Source organism: Corvus brachyrhynchos, unplaced genomic scaffold (genome assembly GCF_000691975.1).
Source record: "Corvus brachyrhynchos isolate BGI_N302 unplaced genomic scaffold, ASM69197v1 scaffold115, whole genome shotgun sequence".
NCBI classification, from domain to species: domain Eukaryota; kingdom Metazoa; phylum Chordata; class Aves; order Passeriformes; family Corvidae; genus Corvus; species Corvus brachyrhynchos.
In genome coordinates, this window is record NW_008239553.1 from 14,143,766 (window position 1) to 14,164,759 (window position 20,994).

Genomic DNA, 20,994 nt, shown 5'->3' on the forward strand with positions numbered 1-20,994 from the left:
AGTCTTAACTGATCTGTGACCTGCAAGGTTAAATGTTTGACTCCATCAGATTGTCAGATTGGCAAAGAAAGCAATAGAGACAGAAAGAGCTGCTGGGTTAAGCAGCAGTAGTTCACCCATACTGTCTTTCACGCAGTTGCACAAATATAAACATAAAGGGAAGAATTTGTTTCTAAGGTATGATAAAATAACATCTGAGGAGAAGTTTTGTAACAGACACAGGCTCTGTCTCAGAAGTTGATCATATCATCCAAATACTCTATATATGGAGACGCCTTTGCAGAATTTAAAAATCCTTCACTACTATTTGCTTCTGATTTTTGTTTAAAAAGAATGTTTGCAGCAGTATATAAGCATCAAATGGTTTAATATAAATATCATAGCATACAAGCCTTCAAAAACATTTAACTGTTAGCAATGCTTAAAAACAAACTCCTGATATGACTTACCAGCTGGCCCCGTAGCAAAAAATGATGGGATAGCTTAAAACTCTCTTACCTTTGTGCTAACCAAAGGGGTTTTTTTAAAAATGCAAGTACAGTATGCTTGAAAACAGACATAAACATGAAAGTTTATGCTGGAAATTTCCCCAGCTACTTTCATATTGGTCAGATACAAATAAATCAGTGTGGTCCATGTTTTTAACATGGCTGATTTTTGGACAATAATGGATCTCCATGCATCCTATTCTGCTGCAAATACTCCACAGTTTATAAAGTGGGAATCTGGGTTTGTGTTATCAGTGGATATTGGACTGCCGTGATGGGATTAATGTCATCTAACTTCATCTACCTGGGATACATCCATTCAGCCTAGGATAATTCTTTTAGCACTTTCTGCAGTCGTGCAAGAGACGTGCACAGCTCCAAAGAATAAGTCCTTCAAAAAATCTCTGAGGATGTCTGGTGGTCCCCACTGGATTCAAATGAGCCGATGAAACTGTGGCCCTTATTTTTAAAACTTTTAAACCTATGTGAAATGAAACTAACTCTGAATATATTTTTTTCCCCCTTTTGAGTGCACAGAGACTTACAGAAAAGTCCCCTAAACTTGGAAATCTGTTTTGTTTTTGCAAAAGAATGTAATCTTACATGTAAATACAGTCTGCTAAAAAGATCTTATGAGTGCATAGCTTGGATCCAAAACCTGGTCTATAAAAGGCATTGGCCTTAGTCAAAGTATTATCTGTAAAAAGGAGATGAAGAGTGCACGTGATAGGAAGAATGAATAAATTGTTGACAAAAGGCAGAAATTCTGTGGATGTAATCTTTCAGGGGGTAAAAAATGTAGTGGCCTCCCTGTTGGCCATGAAATGTCACTTGTTCCACAATACTAGGTTAAATTTCTATTGCAATTGATAATATATTGTTGATGACCTGTTCCTTATCACTAATTCAGGATTTAGTTTGAAATTTTTATTTGTTCTCTAAAGTTAACACCATAATTTCATTTTTAAATTTCATGAAAGAAAGATACTTCTTATGCTAATTGATGTTCATGATTACTAGTTCCATTACACAGAGGACAAAAATAAGGTAAAGTTGAGGAGCTAATTAGTTTGCTAGTTGAGGAGATAATTATTTTGCTGGTAAGCCTCAATGCTACATTACAGAATACTGCCTTGAAATTGCATCTTCAGCAATTTTATTCTTGAACTGTCTACCTAATACAGGCATCTGAAAAGTGAAGTTGAATTACAGGGTAAGAATGACAAACTTTCATATTCTTGGTTCATTTGGGTTTGTTTAAGGCATATTTGACATTTTAATTTATTTCAATATTGTAGTGGTCCATACCATAGCAGGGTTTTTGATGAATTACTTCTGTATCCAGGACAGTCCTTCATTAACCATTCCTAGGAAAAAAAAGTAAAAAGGAAACGTTTAATTATAATCAAATCATCAGCCTAATCAGAGCTGCAAACATATGTTTATTTGTAAAGGCTAAGGAGTGATTTTATTTAATAGGATATAGTCTGTATCATAAACTGACAGCCCCTCAGGTAAAAAGATGCAGGTACTTTGTTCAGCAGACTCTTGTTTAATAATGCAGTCTTCTGCCTTGTTACAAACATCACATAATTGACAGCCTGAGGCCAATGGGCCCTTTGTCCAACTTGTGACTGCCAGAAAGTAGTTAAAAAATAGCTCCAGCTTATTGATGCCTCAGGACAAGGACCCCCAAAAACCCCATTTTTTATCAAGGAAATTTCTGCTGCTTATGGATCCATAGGACTATATTATTAATCTCTCATCCTCTTTATTCTCTTCTTTTTTTACTTATCAGTCTGCACTCATGTGCATGGATCTTGCTCACTTTTTGAGCTTGCATCAGTCTAAATAATTTCAACCAATAATCAAACATGCAAACGAAAATAAAATCATTTCATCAATAGGAAAATAGTTACTAAGGGCAGTATTATTCACCCAATTTAACTTCAAGAAGATTCTTAGACAGCTAGAGTTTTACTCACTTTCTCTTTATTGGATTTATTGCTCAGGCATCAACATTTTGTGCATTTCACAGAATCACAGAATGTTCTGAGTTGGGAGGGACTCATAAGGATTAATTTCAGATTTAAACTGTCATTGAAAAACACAAAGTAAACCAGCATTTTTTAAAAATTTGTTTGTTTTCTCGATAAGTAAGTGAGACTCAAGGACACATTTTTAGATTAGAAGCATTCATTCAAGCATTATGAAGTAAGGGAAAACAGGTATCTGCAGCTAATTATTAATGTAAGCAGGAGATTGGAAGTGTTTCATATTTTTCCATGTGATTGATCAAGATACAGAAATAGATTTAATTTATATGGTAAGATTACTTTTTCCAAATAAGTACTTTTAGTCAGAGATATTTTGGAATAATTTTCTTGTCCGGCAGCATTTTCAAGTGTTCAGACTAGTTCCATATCCTGGTAAAAATGAAAGGGGATTAAAAAAAAGGATGTTTCACCCATATGTAAACCAACACTATCCAAGCCACTGAAGTACGGGTCAAAACCCATTAAACTTCAAGTCCCCGATTCAAAAGACCATACTGGGTCCGTGCATGCTGGCAGGCCCTGCTTGCCATGGGTCCTGCCTTCCCTGGTCCAGCCTGGGAGCAGACACATCTCCTTCTGAGCCAGCACATACCCGTCTCACCTGGAGCACAAGCCTGAAGTGCTGCCAAGGGCTGGAAAGCAACTCCTTCTCTTGCCCGTACACCTGGGTCTGCCCAGGAGATGCCTCCCTCAGTGTGGCCAGAGGAAGCAGCTGCATTCTGTAGGATGGATTAAACACACTTGGAGGCCGGGTCTTGAACCTTGGGTGACCAACCAGTAAAACCATGTTTAGGCTTGCAGAAATAGTGATATTTTCCAGGGTTTGGATTAACAACAACTCTTGCAATTCTCTTACCAATAGTATCAGATGAAAGTTTGGTTTGTGTTATTTCTTTGCTGGACTTGGTTCACCCAGGTGCTTGACATCTGAATATCCATTCAATATCTTAACTTGCTTGGAAAGTGATGGAGCAAGTGGTGGTGAGTGCCAATGAAGTGCACTGCTCTCCACTGGAAGCAGGTTCTTCAGGTGAGATGTGTTTGTATCTATCATGCGACTTGTGAGCCTAAAGTGAAGACTCCTATTATCTCTGCAGAAATCTGAATTATTTCTGAAATCCTGAATGACAAATTTCATCCTGAAAAGGAAATGCATTTTCACAACTATCTCCCTTTAAGTTGTAGGAGGAGGGCAACAAGGATGGGGAAGAGTCCGGAGGGAAACTCTTAGGAAGAGCAGCTGAGGTCACTTGGTTTCTTCAGCCTGGAGGAGACTGAGGGGAGACCTCATTGTGGTCTTCAGCAACCTCACAAAGGGAAGAGTCAGAAAAGGTATTGATCTCTTCACTGTCGTGAGCAGTGACTGGACTTGAGGAAATGATATGAAGCTGAGTCAGGGAGGTTTAGCTTAGATACCAGGATAAGGTTTTTCATCCAGAGGGTGGTTGGGCACTGGAACAGGCTCCCTAGGGCAGAGGTCACAACACCAAGCCTCCTTGTGTACAAGAAGTGATGGGACAATGCTCAGGAACATGGTGTGACTCTTAGGGTGTCCTGTGCAGGGCCAGGAGTTGGACTCGATGATCCTGATGTATCCCTTCCAACTCAGTATATTCTATGATTCTATGATTCTGATTCTAAGTTTGTGTAAGCTGACAGTCTTATTCTGAAGGACAGGCTGCATCCTCAAATTTGGTGAGTCACTGTTTTCCTTAGCCCAGGATAATCCAAACATCCCTATCCGATATCCAACAAACCATCCTGTTGCACAGGAAGGTGGGAAATTTCAGCAGAAGATCTGTTTGGTTAAGCAAGGGCTTCTTAGCCTGTCAGTGAAAGGGATCTAAATGCAACCTGCAATTGCCAAAGAGGAATTAGGAAAATGTCAAACTCTTCTCAATAGTGACAGTCAGCATAATAAGAGAAAACTAGCACAAACTGTAGCCCAAGAGGCTCAGAACAAATGGAATGGGGAACTTCTAAAATCAGGTAGCACAGCCCTGGAACAGGTACCCAGAGAAGAGGAAGCAATCTCCCCAGAGATTTTCAAGATTTGACTAAAATGCAACAACAGCCAACATGAACTAGGGCTGTGAGAAGAAGATTAGAGTAGACAGGATTTCTATCATTTTAGAAATGTCCTTGGACAAGTAAAGAACCCATTTCTCTACTTATCTTTCTTGAGACTTGAATTTAGCTAAGCTGGGGATTTTGATGCTGAAGAGGGAATGGGAATGCTCTTCTGCCCCCTTGGTTCTGACTGAGCTCAGCTTGCTGTGTGAGACCTAGAGACCAGCTCCCTATCGACTCACTGTCCAGGCAGAGGCTGTGCTGAGCGTGCAAGGGAACCGAGTGTCAGGCAACATGGGGATCTCCATTGGTAGGTTCTTTTTTGGGGGAAGAGATGCACAGTGGCTTGGGGCTCTGTTTTGGAAAAATTCCTGTAAATGCCTAAGTGTTTTGGTCTATCTAGGCCAAAGCCCTGCAAGGGACAGTGGAATGGCTGCAACTCTGTAACTCCTTAGAGCTAGAAGTCTGAAGTCTCTAGGAAAAACAAGTACGCTAAAACAATAAACAGCAACAGCTACATATTTACTTATTACCAACATTCATAAAGGTTAAGTTTTTCACAAAATTTTAACATTAAAAATATTCTGCATGTTGCCTTTTCAAAACTCCATCTTTATTAGAGCTACTCTCACCTGACAGCTCAAATTTTTTCTCCGTTCAGTCTCTGATTTCTGACTGTACATTCCTTCATTATTTGCAGTACTTGCTAATTAAGTGCTATCTGCAAACTTGGATGTCTTTGCTTTCCACATTGCTGTTACATTATATTTGCGTAAATATTTAAAATCTGGACCTGTAACACTGACTCCTCTAACACTGACTCCTGTCATCTTCTACTACTGACATTTTAGCTTGAATACTTTCCATTTATGACTACAGTAGATTTCCTACTAATGCAGCCAAATTTATGTTTAAGCATGCCAGTTTTCTTCCTCTCCTCTGACTAGGGCAGAGAAACTTAGTAGCAAGAATCAGCTAGATTTCATGCACTTTTAAAATTTAAAGTGTCAAAACCAGCAGGTTTTTAAGCTGTATGCTCCTTTACTTCTGCTAAAGGTATTGATTGCTTTCAAAGGATTTCAAACTGAATTTTTGTCATATGAAATACATTGTCTTTTTGCAATTTTTCTCATCAAGTTCAGTATTCTAAAAACTTTTTGTGATATTTCTTCATGCATAAGATCATATTTCCTTTTACGTCTCAGTATGCACATCTGTGTATGTTTCTGACTTTATATGAATACATACACAGCACATATTCAGGATGTAATAATATTATTTGGAGGAAATATAGCTGTTTTTTTCTTGGAAATTCCCTACCATTTAAATGCATATCTTGAAGTTTCAAGTTATGAAAATAATCTTACTTCCTCTGAAACTCCCTACCATGCAGCTGTGCTTGTGTATATGCCAACTGATCCATCAGCCTTCCTTTCAAACCACTTCAAGAATCTGCACATCCCTAGGGATCTGTGGTCTTCCTAAAAAGGTGCAGTTTTACACGTGGAGCTTCTTCATGGCCTTGCTTTGTGTTAAACATCCTTGTCTTATTTATGCTTCTTCTTCAATATTTGCCTCTAAATATACTTTTCTTGGCTTCATTTTAAGAGTGTGTTTCTATATTTACATTACTAATGATTTATGTTAAATACAAAAATTAATTTTCTTATTTGGAGCAAGTATACCTGGTTTTTACCATGTAGGGATATAAATTAAATCCTTCAGAAGTACTGAGAAGTTTGTAATTTGTCATTAAAAAAATGGAATTCACTAGTCTTATGAAGAAATAGAATTATTTTTTATGAAGGATTGCCAAACACAGAATATCATAGGCTATCCCAAACAGTGTGTGAAGCGTCACTAAAAAGAATTCTGAGGTGTAAGTACTTATATATGTTTTATATGTTGACAGAAAGACCTAAAGGTACCTGAAAGACAAAGGACAACAGGATATTTTTAAGCAGCATTTTGAAAGAAGTGTTGGAGACAAAGCTCATTTAGAGTATTTAACACATGCAGTTCACGTTAAACATGAATCATTCTGTCAAGCAAAAGCAACAAATTAAACAGTAATTTTTCTTAAAATATCCTTTAACAAACCAAAACCATGTTCCTGGAACTGCCTTAACATATAGTAAGAATATATTATACAGAGAAAATAGATTTAATTGCTCCTTTTTCTTCCGCATAACATAGTAATTTACACATAATTCAAAGGTCACTGTCTTGTAAGATTCTCACTAACTCACTTCAGCCAAATATATATTCTCATGAAGAAAAGAGTTTTTTGTGATCATTTGATTGTCAAGTCTGGCCACTTTATGAGCTGTCTGCCAGGTTATCTCTAAAGTTAAAAGATGATTCTTCAAATGAAGTTATGAGCCCTGGAAAATAAGGGATCTTCACTGTACACTTCACAGTGTGTGAATTAGTTAAAAGTTGTATGAAATATGCTTGCTGCATGAATATCCTTTTGCATCTGTTCTTTAGGAGAGTAGTATAGTACAACTGTGCTTCACACTTTTTGCATATCATTACCAGGTGACATCACTGGGTCTCTGCTTGTATTCGGGTCATGTTCTCAAGTATGTTTGTCATTAAAAATAAATAAAAAAACCACATATGCAAAGCTTAAATTGAAAAAAAAAAAAGGAAAAAGGTCAGTTTTCAGAAATATCATTGAGTTTTTCCTTCTGACCCACCACAGCAGTCTGGCTGCTGGAGGGCTCCCAGTGAGGGGTGTGAAAGATGATGCTGGGTACACGGAAACAGCACTGTTTCCACACTGGAAGCAGCATGGTGGCCTCTTCAATGTCAGCATGTAACCACAAAGTGATTCTGAAGCCTCAGCTTGGATGTCTAAGCATGACTAACACCTAGATAAGGCTTTTGACTATAATCCAGGTCTGTTTTCAGGAGCCTATCAGGAAAGCATGGGAAGACACTTCCAGTTAATATGAGGACTGTGTCTTTTGCTACCAAAGTATTAGCTGCAGAAATATCCTCTGAAAGGTGTGTGTGTGGGTAGCACACCTTAGCCCATTGTTCTCCTGTCTGCTTCTCTGGTTTATACAGCTGTACACAGTGGCTTGAGCAGGCAGAATTCACATGGCTGTTATCTATCAATAATCAGCATCACTCCTTGCAATTACATGAGAACCTGCTGTCATGTGGACTTGAGGGACAGCTGTCCCCTAAGGCTATGCCCTAGGGCTAAAGAGAGGTTATGTCTCAATACAACTCTCATATGATTAATTTAATAGTGTATTACATGCCATGCTTCCTGAATGTTCCATTGTGCTCTCTTTTTTTTCCTATCAAAGAGCTATTCAAAGTAAACAGTGACCTCATCAATACTGCCTGAAACTTACAGTAAATGGAAGCCTTCCAAAACCATAATAGAAACCATATTTCAACAGATGTAAAAAGCAAGATGAGGAGTGAGACTTAATTTGGATATGAATGTTACAATACTTGATACTTGGCTTTGCTCAACCTCATCTTTTTGCTAAGTGCATTAGGCTTTTTTCATGTGAGGATCTAGATTAAAAAAGAGCAAGAAAATCACTACTTCAGCTTTCTCTGCAACATTCATTGCTTGGTGAAGAAGAGAGAAGGAATTTTACCCCAGAAGATAAAAAAACAAAGCAGAAAAAATTTGTCCTGCAAGAGGGAGGAACATGAGTACTGTCATGATTGAGATTTTCAAAGCTGCAAAGGTGTTTGAACACACAATTTTTTATAAAAGTATTTGTTAGCCTATTCATTCATGACCTTTAAAATGCCACCTTTCAAAAGCATGCAAGGATTGCTAGAACAGGAACAAAGCTGCTATTCAGGCATTTTTAGATTGATCACAGCCCACAAGCCAAGTGAAATAAAAGATCCTATCAGAACATCTTTGTATTAAGCTGCAGGTGCTTGATTTCCAGCTTGGAGAAACAGTTGTCTTTGCCTTGCTGATATATTTGGATTCTCTTAATCTCTGAAATACAGTAAATTTTCCAGGCTACAATTATTTTAATTTTCTAGATAGAGAGCAACTCTTACTAATTTAAAGGGAAAACATCAGAAGTTTACACTTTGGCTGGGGATCTACACATTCAACAAGTATTTAAAAAGCAACACTTGCTTAAATAATAAGCAATTAGAGGCTTGAATTCCAATTGGATGTCTTTATTTTGGTTGGGTTTTTTTTACCTGTAGATTAGCATCTCATATAATAAATTCTAAGGCTAGCTGCATTTTTTCTTGCAGTACTAATGTGTTCAAAATACTGAACACAATACTGTGATTTCTACCACATTAATAGAAATCCCCTGTCCAAGTTGTCCATCACTGCTGTAATATCCTGTCATAAAATCTGTCCTGTTAGGTGATATAACAGTGCTTACACCCATTAGGAAAAAATATGAATAAAAGTAATATACATTAAACAGGTGGTACACACAGCAAATCCCTTGTTTTCAGCATTTTGGCAAAAACTCTGACTTTCCTTATCTAATTTTAAAATCCAGAAGCTATAAACAATTGACCTGCAGAAAATAATATATAAAATTTATAAAGACATAGTCTAATATACAGGAAAAAGTGGTTTTATTATATTTGCCTGTATTACTATCTTCATATTTCCACCATATGTTCTATATCTGACAGAGAAACACAGAAATTCTAGGTGGATGAGATTTATCCCTCAGAGTGTGAAGAATGTCTGGTAAGTATGCAACAGGTTCATCACATTTCTAGAAGATGTGTATCACCCTTTAAGAAAATTATGGTTATTTATTATATTGGAAGAGTAGTATTTTTCTTCCTTTTTTTTTAAAAATAGCAATTAAAAATTGAAGAAATCTCATTAGAACATGTGTGCTTTGTTGTCAACTCGTGGTCTGCTTGCTGATGTTTTTATCACATCTACAAGACATAATCTTTTATGGACAGCACACTCCCTCCGCTGGACTCTGTACTCTTGAAGAAAATGCTAGCTCTGGTCTTAGCAGAATTTTAATTTTAGAATAAGATAAGAAGAAAGATTTCAGGTAGGTAGAGAAGGGTGCAAAAGAAAGTTTTGTACAGAGTGATAAATAACAGGATCTGCACAGTTAGCAGCCATCCTGGAACAGAAGGCTATAAGTGCTTCTGTGTAAGTCTTTCTGTCTGTTGGCATTATTCACAAAAATCAATAGTATATATTCTTCTAAATAACAGTTTTCTTGACAACCTGAATAATACTAATATGCTAAGTAGCAAGATCTTGATTCAATGGAAGTGCAGTTATTTTAAAGCTGTATAAGTTCACAAAACTGTTCTCAAATTATGGGTTGGAGAATGGGAAGAATTTTGTTGTTTTATTTAGGCTTCACAGCATGAAAGCAAAAAGCTTTTTCTTGGAACAGCTCCAAGATGGTGTAAGTATATGGTAATTTATGCCTTTATTCCATGTTTTTCAGTATTTTCCCCATCCCAGCTGTGTATCACAGGATAAGTGCTCTTCTTCTGTGTGTAGGGGGTCTGGAGGGGAGAGATATGCCAAGCTAGAATACAAATTGGCAGATTTCAGTAAATAAACATTACTTCTTCATTTTAGAGTCTTCATTGGTTCATCCTGTGGGGTGGCTTTTTCCTCCCACTCTGCATTGCTAAGAAATTGAATAGAAACTTTCCCTTTGTCCAATTCTGTCAGCATTGTTTTCTTTCAACAGAATGACTCACTGTTGGTCTGGATTCCCTGTGTATGGTATCACAGCTCTGTGAACAAACTTGCTCTCATGTTAGCCTGACATCATCTTTATTACGTCTTTCTTGTCACTGACATGAAACAGGACAGGCCAAGGGAGACTACCTGTGTCTCGTCATTTCAGCAGCACTTTGACAGTGTGCTTAGCACACTTTCTACGGCATTGTTCCTTTGACCCCATTCCTCTTCTGAGAAAGCTATATAGTAAGTCAAGCACTTCACAGGTATCAATTTTCTTCAGTTAGCTCCAGTTAGGATTTATAGCCATCACATTTCAGCTCAGATGATCTCAGGGCACAGAGGCAAGATATTTGCACATCTATTAACTTCTGTGGAAGAAAACATCTCATCTAAGTAATGCAACTCACAGTTAAACTTCTTTTCTCTTATAAGCAGGACTGCTTTTACTCACTGTCATCCCTGAGCTCCATTGTGCATGCTGGTCTGGAGGTCCATGCTGGTCTGAAGTCTCATTTGCAGAAACCAGCAGTTGATCCAGTGTAAGTTACTGTAAGGCAAGGAACCTCTCTTTCAGCTTCATCAGGATCGCACTGGGATGCAAAATGCCTTTCACAAAACTGCCTCAGTAGGTCTTTACCATGAACTTCTATGGTGCAGTGTAGCCCTGCTTTAGACACAACCACTGGTCCTGTGGTGACTTGTCACTCAAATTACAGCTCACCTCAAGCAGCTGACAGGAAAATTCATGAAAAACAGCATAGTGAGCACAATAAAAAGAACTCCTGGCTATGAAAGATGTAGCAAAGTAGTAAAGATACCAGTTTGGGTGAATTTAGCATATTTCCACCAAAGCCCAACCTCACCCCATCACCAACTCCACCACCTCTAGGGAGACCTCAGTGCTTTGTAAGGTTTGACAAGACATAGAAGAGGCACTGAATTGTTGTTAGTGATATTATTTTTATCCATCCCAGGTATCTAATAAAGGTTTACTTAGGAGGTGAGTGTCTGAACTCCAGGGAAAGTGTTCAGACCTTTCCCCAAAATTTTACACCTTTTTTTCTCTTAATATCTTGAACACAGCTCCATGGCAGGTTGACAGGTTAAATCCCAGTCCTGCAGGGGAGTGGATGCACATTTTTTGGTAAAAGAACCTAGCTGTTTAGTGAAAAGCAGTGGATAGGGCACAGTGTTCTTCACTGGGCAAGAACAGGAGACATTAAACAATATTATGCTCACAAAAGAAAATAAGTCTGCTGTTATGTGGGTACCTCAAGGGAGGATGTTTAAACTGGTAACACTTTGTCTTCACTACAGCTTCAGCCCCATCAAATCTAGGTCCTTACTTGAAAGATACAACCTGACTGCTTACTGTTCCCTCTCCACACCTCCCCTCCCTATCACTTGGAAAGAGATAAATGTGATAAAATGCATGCTGGGAGCACTGAGTTCTGATTGTGTCAAGCAAGCTACATATGTTAGCAATTTAGCAATTAGCAAGGTAGCAATTGCAAGGTAATGGGGCCCTGTTTTTTTAGTCTATCTCAGTTTCTTGCAACTCTGATCAGTGTCCCACACTAAGAAATCTATAGTACAAGTTAAAATCTGTTTCTGTTGTGACCTTACATCCACTGGCCAACTCAGCAAGGGATGATATGTAAACTGTTGTTGCAGACAGCAAAGTAATGCAATGTGCATTTTGGGAGAGCAGCTCCTGCAGCATCTTGCACTGAGATGTATTGTGCTTTTAATGTATTTTCTTCTAGTGTTCCCTGTTTTGTGACTGGTTGTTTTGCTCCCAATATATATCTTACAGGCACCATATATTACATATATATTATAGTAGTTGGATAAGAGCTATGAACTAAAAATATTTTTTTTCTATCAAAATATGTGACTTCCCATTCAGAAAAAAAAAAAAAGGTCCACAAACTAAAAATGAATAATATATTCCTGGAAACAGACAAAAGACTTCAGGAGCAGGAGATGATTTTCACAGCCCCATTTATTTGATAAAAAATGTAATCTCCTATTTTGAAAAGTTTCATCTTAGTATTTTTAATTTTCTAACAGAAAATAAAAGGATTCCATTAGGCAGTCCATAAGGAATTTTGCTGGGTATTCCAAAGATATGTGTACTTTACACTCTATTGTTCTTTCTCTGTGCAATGCGCAGGTTAAAAAGAGCATGGAAGGAAGGCTCTACAGGCCAAGTCTGGCTTGCATGCTTTATATCTGCATCCTACTGGGCCATGCCAGTTTTCTAGTGGTGAGGAGGAAAAGCATATTTAAATTTTCATAACCATCACTCTTATATAACTATTAAGTAGCAATAAAGAGTTTGCAATGGTATGAGAATTAGTTTCATAAAAGTTGTGTTTAAACTTTTTTTGGTACACTGAAACAGTTCTCCTTCACCACTACAAAACAGAAATTCTTGCCATATATTACACAGTCTACTCTGCATGATCAGGGTTCATGTGCTACCTGCCTGGCCTGGTCCAGGCTATTACTGCTTCTGCCACAGACTGATACCTTTTCTGACAAGATTCCTTCTCAGAATCCTGTGCCAGTGTGGAAGGTGTTATAGGCAATTTTGACCTTCATTTAAGTTGTTTAAGAAGGAATTCTAAAGCAAGAGGAAATTTCTTGGGTATTTTATGGTTCAAAGCTGGGATGGAGATGATCAGCACCAACACCCTCCCACCTCCCCTAATACCCAAATGACAGCATTTTTACCCAGGAGTATGCTACACACAGCACAGTAATCTCTTTTATAGTAAAACATAAGCCTTTAATTACAAATGGAGGAGACTGGAAAAGTTCTGACAAAACATTTTCTGGTAGGAATTTGCTGGCTTGGGCAGATTGAAATCTTTTTCTGAGATGCTGGCATTTTCCCCTGGTTCCTGCAGAAGCCTGGAAGCTGGGGAGCTGCTATGGGTCTGGGGCTCCAGCAGCTGAACGGGGCAGATCTGGAACAGGTCCATCAGGAGCAGCCTTCAGGGCAATCCCTTTCCTAACCTGTCTTAAGGAAAATTAGCACTCACACAACCAGTTCTTTGGAGAAGCCCAGGGGCTGACCTGCTCCCACACTAAGCTTCATTGCCTTTCACAGATAACTATGAAATGTTTGGCTTTTGTTACCAAGTGGAACAAATTCAGATTTCGCAATAATCAAAATCCTGTGTAAAAGTCCATTAGTTTTCTCTGCAGAGCTGAAACTATGACCACATACTTCCCACTTTTAACACCTGCATGAAGATGTCACTGCAGGTTAAACATCTCCAGGGACAGGACATCCAGAACTTCTCTGTGTAAACTGTGCCACCACACTCACAGTAAAGAATTTTTTCCTAATGTTTAATCTAGACCTAACCCATGTAGTTTTTTAGTTGCTATCAGTCTGAACTTTGGAGAGAAGAGCTGCAGATGGTAGCCTTGGTTGGTGACCATTGCCTGGTGGTGGAGCGGTCTGCTCTTAGGCCGGTTATGAACAAGCTGTTTTCAACAGATTGCACATCAGCTCGTGCCATCTGCAAATGCCTTAAGTTGATACATGGAGGACATAGTAGGACAGAGTTCTGTAGAATAATTTTATTAAAATCACTCTATCAAAAGTAGGAAAAATGCCTCACAATTTCATTGTTTTTTCTGGAACAGTTCATTGAAACCTATAGAAGGAAGATCACTCTGCACTAAATTCTTGCAGTTTCTAACTTAAACAGCTGAACTTCAGTTTCTAAATGGGGCCTTTGTTCCTGAATTTATCTGGTCTGTGTGTGAACACTACTGCATCTTAAAGTAGTTCCAGTTCATTAACAGGAATTATGTTTTGTTGCTTAAATGATACAGTTAAAAATAAGAGTTGATGGAAGATCCAGGTAAATATATTCTCCTTTATTCTGCGTCATTTTTCTCCTAAAGGCTTTTGTGGTATAGATTTTAATTTTTGTATGAAGATAACTTTAGCAATGTTCTCTTACTAGATTTCAAAACAGCAAAGCAGAACATTAGTACAAAAGTTGTTTTTATATATCTGAGAAGTAGACTGATACAGATGTTACAGTGATTAACCTCATTACTCAATCAGTGACCCCCTGTATTGAGCCTAGAGAGCAGAATTAGGTGTTCTCATAGCACAGTAACACTCCTGAAATATATGGAAAACTAATTCTGGCCAATAAGGAAGCTGAAATACTGTATTATAGTGTGTAGGAATATGAAGCTATATTTCATTATAGAAATCTCAGAATCCTGAATGCAGCTTAACCTACTGTAAGAGACGGTCTGAAAATCCCTCATCTGCCTCACGATCATCGCCGAAGACAGAGACTGAACACAGCAGTCCTGGCCTGGCTGAGTTGGGGTGTCTGCCAAGTGTTGCCTACGGGTGTGCCCACTGGGAACTGGTACGCATTCCTGAGGAAAATTAGTGCTGGTCACAATGGACTGTGCCATTCTTGCTGCCCAGGCGGGAAGGACTGCGCCGAAGTGGAAAGGAATGACCTGTCCTGTACACCTCTCCGGTACACCTGTCTTGTACGTCTGTCCTGTACCTGTTTCCCAAAGCAACGGGCCCCATAAAAACGGCTGTAGATTTCCCAACCTCTTGGCCAGTTGCCCCTCGCTTCTGAAAAGGACTATAAAGGGACCTTCTAAAATAACCAAGTAGGAGATCTCCCCACAGAAAGAAGACGAGTCTATTGGCGGAAGACCACGAGGACTTCGTCTCATCCGTTGGTAGCTATTGCCCCTCTTTTTCCCCCTCTCTACTTTGTTTTTCTCTCTCTCTCTCTCTTACTCTCTTCTATTGCATTACTGTGTTGTGGGCACTTAATAAAGGTGCACTGTTTTGATTAAAACTGAAATCTCTTGTGTCCTTTTACACTCTGAGATCGATAAATGAACCATCACGACCCCCGCTTGCATTAGCGGATCGTGACACCTACTAAATTTTGATCTGCTATTTGAGCCCTAACCTCATAAAGCTACCCATCAGAAAAAGTGAACCTTAGAGGAAGTGTACTGAACACACACAAAATATGTTTTTCTAGGGTGAATAAACAGCAACATTGTTAGAAGGTTATTTTCATGCTTCCTTCTTATATGACTAATGATTTTTTTTTTAATTATTGAATGGGGCTTTCATATTTCTCAAGATATTTAAGAACCTCCCACTCTCAGAGTCCTTAGAGATTTGCAGCCAGCCTTACTCAGAGGACATTCCAGACTTGTCACTGCACAGCTGCTCTTGGCAGTCAGCCCTCCATGCAAAGGCTTTGCCAAAATGTTGCTTGGACCCCCCAACCACTCTGCTGAAACAATAGTTAATATTATGACTTTTGTACAACTGCTAAATATTTTTTGGCCTTAGAATTAATTTTATTTACTTCAGTTATAAAATGTGCTGTATCTTTGACATCACAGGATTTACTTCCCCAGCCTACTGTGTTAGCTGACTAACAGTCAGCCAGGCAAGGGAGGGGATTATCCTGCTCTGCCCTGCACTGGCCTCACCTCGAGTCCTGTGCACAGTTTTAGGTGCCAAATATAAGAAAGACATTAGGCTATTAGAGTCCAAATGAGGGCAGCAAAGAGGATGGTGAAGGGTCTGGAGGGGAAGTCTTATGATATCTTGTATTCCAAAAGTAGGCTGCTAGGTAGCATAAGCTTTAAAGTCTGGGTTGGTGATAAACAAGGTTCATTACATTTGTTTAGCTGCATGCTTGCTTTTTCCACAGGGAGTTATCTACTTCAGAGAACCTTCTCTTTTTAAGTCTTCAAAGTGCTTCCTTCAACTATCAATGATGTAAAGAAACAGAATAATAAACCTTACCTGAAAGAGGTTTCTTTTCCTCCCATATTGAATTCCACTGTGGTGATTCTATGTGTCTGGTCCCAAAGTATTTGATTCCAACCAGAGAAAGCAGAAAGGTGTGTATTTCTTTTTGTCCTCCTGTGGACTGCATAGAATGGTTTGAGTTGGAAGGGACCTTTGAAAATCATCCAAACCCGTCCTTCTGTCATGGCAGGGACACCTTGCTCGAAGCCCTATCCAAGCTGGCCTTGAACACTTAAACTTATAAACTTCCCATTCTGGTGAAGGCCAAGAAGTTTGATGCAGGTTCTTATAAGGCATTTAAAAAGAAACAAAACCAACAAACCAAATTAGATTGGAAATTATCTTTGAAAAAGCTGTGCTAGAGGTTGGAGGTCTTGGGCATTTCCAACATCTATTCTTTGTAATTTTTAACATCCTCTAAGGCTGGAGCATTTGGAACCATAACACTAGGGATTCTTCCCCTACAAGTAAAAAATGCCCTGTAAAAAAGTGGCAATAATGCTTAGAGAATTTTCAACATAGTGTAATTACGAAATTTATGATAGATTCTGCTTTTTTTAGTACAAAACAAATTTTCTGGTTTGTTTGTTTATTTTTATTTGTTTTAATGTTGTCCAAGTGAAAAGAGACACCAGAAAGACCTCAGAAATCTTTTCTGCCTCTAGCAAGAAGAGCACAAGGCAATAACACTGAAATCCTGCCCCTACCAGTATTGGGTTGAGAGATTATATTTGGCCCTAACTGAGCGACATCCCTCAATGCACTATATTATACTACAGTAACTATGAGGATATGCCTAAATGATGGGAGGGAATCCATATCTGCCTCTTTTTTCCTTGTTTCAGTTGTCTGTTTCTCTGCCATGGGTTTCATCCATGTCCTGTGTTCTACTCACATAGTAACGGAGTTTTTTTAAGGCCAAACTCAAGTTAACATTTTAGGAAAAGACCAATTTTTATTGTGCAAGGATTTTTTTATTGGTACTGATTTAAACAGTTGTTCTAGGGGTTTTCTTAGACAATATTAGTGTGCAGTAAATGTTTTTAATGGCAATTACTGGAATATATGTGAGCTTCTGAAGCTGGAAACTGAAGTTCAAGTTCTTCACAACTGCTAGAAGATTGCATTAGACCTTTTTCTCAATTGCTATGGTACCACTGTCTTCATTTGTTCTTAGTACCTTAGTATCTTGCATATGTTTTTTTTAGTTTCATGAACTATGAAATGTAAACAAATTCTAAATCTGATGAATTCTTCAAACAAAATAGACTATTTCATTGAATTTTTACTTTTAGGCATGGACCTAATAAGGCTTACCTTCCAGTAGTACTCTGGCTGTGTCATTTGGATATTACCTAATCAGCTTTTGAACTTTCCTGTTGTAGTAGTAAGATCACAAACCTGGCATAAAGGAACGGATTATTTTTATTTCCTTTGCTCAAATTGCAAGTGCTATAAGTTTATTCCCTAACAATCTCCATGTTGTCAGCTCTAGCGCCAATCCAAATGGAAAATCATTATGTGAAATATGAAAAGACAAACAATACCAGGCACAAATTTCTCCAAAACAAATTTTAGTTCACTTAGAACAGGATGACTCAACCTTCCCTGATAGAAAATTTAGTGACTCTTTCACAGGGGAATCAGAAAATTCTCAGAATGCACTTTTGTACCACCTCCTGTAATGTAGGAATTTTTTCCTTATACAACTTGTCCTGTTTGTCACTCATAACTTCCAACCCATGATTAAATACGCTTGTTTATTGACTCAGCCAGAAAGAAATCCACGGGCCTGCTACGTAAGTGACCTTTTACAGCTGTGCTGATGTCTTTGTTGTTCTGACCTCAAGTCTGAAACACAACAGATGTGTACTGGAATTCCTCTTGTGCTTTTTTATATTATTGTTGTTATTATTATTATTGTTATTATTAATATATCATTTGTCTACGAAGACACTGAATGGAATAACAATCTAAATCACAGAAGACTGGAGACTTATCTGAAGAGTTGCAAACTACTTTTCATTTTTAATGGAAAAGAACACAAGACTAAGGCTATTTTGTCTATTCCAAATCTTAATTGGTTCCTTTAGGCTTTCAGACAGGTGCAGTTGGTTTCTCTTTTATATGTTAAGAATCCATAAAATTCTAGGCATTATTGACACATTAGTTCTTAAAATTTTTTAAGAGCGTTTTAGAGAGCTGACCCTGAACTTGTGCAGGATCTGCTGCTCCAAGTGGATCCCTACAAATCTATGTGGCCTGATCTGAGAATCCTCAAGGAGCTGGCTGATACCATTGCAAAGCCTCTCTCAATGATTTTCGAGCGTTGTCCCAATTTTCAAGAAGGGCAAAGAAGGAGGACCCTGGAAACTACAGGCCGGTCAGTCTCATTATTCTTATATTTCAAGATTATTCTTGAAAGTATTGAAAAACACCTGGAGGACAATTCAGTCTTCAGTCACAGCCAGCATGGCTTCATGAGAGGAAATTCCTGCTTATCAAATCTGGTTTCCTCCTACAACAGAGTAACCCACCTACTTGATCTAGGAAAGCCAGCAGATGTAATATTTTTGGACTTCAGCAAAGCTTCTATTATTTTCGGTGCTATCTCTCACAGTATCCTTCTGGACAAGATATCCAGCACACAGCTAGGCAAACACATCATTTGATGGGTGAGCAACCAGATCTAGTGACCTGTCACTAGTGGGATTCCACAGAGCTCCATCCTCTGCCCTGTGCTCTTCAACATCTTCAACATCTTCCTGACCAGTTGGAAGCAGGACTTGAAGGACTATTAAGCAAGTTTGCCAATGACACTAAATTGGGAGGTGCTGTCAACTCCCTCAAGGGCAGAGAGGCCCTGCAGAGAGACTTTGACAAATTAGAGGGATGGGCAATCACCAACCATATGAAGTTTAGTAAGTGATAGATTCTGGATGGGGCAACCCAGGATGTACAGACAGACTGGGGGATGAGAGGCTGGAGAGCAGCCCTCTGGAAAGTGATCTGGGGGTCTTGATCAATTGGCAGTATGGGTCAGCAACGCCCTGACAGCCAAGATGGCCAGCTGTGCCCTGGGGGGTGGGGGGCAGCATTGCCAGCCAGGCAAGGGAGAGGATTATCCCGCTCTACCCTGCACTGGCCTCACCTTGAGTCCTGTGTGCAGTTTTAGGTGCCAAATATAAGAAAGACATTAGGCTATTAGAGTCCAAATGAGGGCAGCAAAGAGGATGGTGAAGGGTCTAGAGGGGAAGCCTTATGAGAAGCAGATGAGGTCACTTGGTTTGTTCAGCCGGGAGAAGAGGAGACTGAGGGGAGATCTCATTGTGGTCTTCAACGTCCTGATGAGGGGAAGCAGAGGGGCAGGTAGAGCATATTCTATTTTTCTATGATATTTTGGTTAGGCTGAAGTAATAGGAACTGTTGAAGGAAATCTTCATATTATCAGGACTGTATTAGTGACTTTGCTATCAGTAAAATACAGATGTAGCTACAAAACCAGTGTTCACCTACTAACAGGCAGAATTAATAGCAACAACAAACACTTAATAAAAACTTTCAGGGGGCTCATGGCTAACAGAAAGTAATCATCCCTCAACTTTCCCATACAAAGTTTACTAGTTTCTGTATATATATGTGACCTGAATGGCTGTGGCCTGCATTGAAATGCCTAATCAGGTGGGCTGGGGTAAAGTTCAAGCAAATAAAAGAAAAAAGTTAATTTGTCTTAATCAATTACAGAATTACAGAACGGGTAAAGTTGGAAGGCACACGGGAGGTCATCTGGTCCAATCTCCCTGTTCAAGCAGGGTCCCCCCCAGCATGTTACCGAAGATGCTGTCCATATGGTTTTTGAGTATCTCCAGTGAGGGAGACTCCACAACTTTTCTGGGCAACTATTTCAGTGCTTTGTCACCCTCATGATAAAGAAGTTAATCTTCCTGTTCAGATGGAACTTCCTGTGCATCAGTTTCTGCCTTTTCCCTCTTCTACTGTTGCTGTGCATGACTCAGAAGACCCTGGATCCATCATCTTAACACCTTCCCTTCAGATACTGATAGACATTGATGAGGTCCCCTCTCAGTCACCTCTTCTGGCTAAACAGGCCCAGCTCTCTCACACTTTCCTCATGACAGAGATGCTCCAGTCCCCACATCATCTCTGTAGCCCTCCATTGGACTGTCTCCAGTAGTTCCTTGTCTCTCTTGTACTGAGTCCAGAACTGGACACAGCACTCCAGGTCAGGCCTCACCAGGGCTGAGTAGAGGGACAGGATCACCTCCCTTAACCTGCTGGCCATGCCCTTCCTAATGCAGCTCAGGATCCCATTGCCCTTCTTGGCCACAAGGACACTGCTGGCTCATGGACAGTTTGTTGTCCACCAGCAGCCCCAGGCCTTTCTCCACAGAGCTGCTTCCCAGCAGGTCAGCCCCCAGTCTATGGTGGTCCATGGGGTTATTCCTCCCCAGGTGCAGGCCCCTGCACTTGGCTTTGTTGGATTTCAGACAGTTCTTCTCTGCCCATCTCTCCAGACTGCTGAGGCCCTTCTGCAGGGCTGCACAGCACTCTGGGGTACCAGCCACTCCTCCCAGCTTTGTATCCTCAGTGAACTTGCTGAGGAGGCATCTCCCCTTCATCCAAGATATCAATGAATAAATTAAACAATACTGAGCCCAGTATTCAACCTTGGGAGACACCACTAGTGGCAAGCCTCTAACTAGACCCTGTGCCACTGATCACAACCCTCTGAGTTCTGCTGTTCATCCAGTTCTCAATCCACCTCACTGTCCACTCATCCAACCCACAGTTCCTGAGCTTGCCTGTGGGGATATC

At 39.4% G+C, this 20,994-nt stretch overlaps 1 long non-coding RNA gene across 1 annotated transcript; it reads left to right on the top strand.

Moving 5' to 3' along the window:
* The first annotated feature begins 8,136 nt into the window (after positions 1 to 8,136).
* On the top strand, positions 8,137 to 19,656 carry LOC108448603. Its single transcript, XR_001864560.1, has 3 exons — positions 8,137 to 8,147; positions 14,678 to 14,682; positions 18,965 to 19,656. It is a non-coding gene; the product is annotated as an uncharacterized LOC108448603 (long non-coding RNA).
* Positions 19,657 to 20,994: the final 1,338 nt, after the last annotated feature.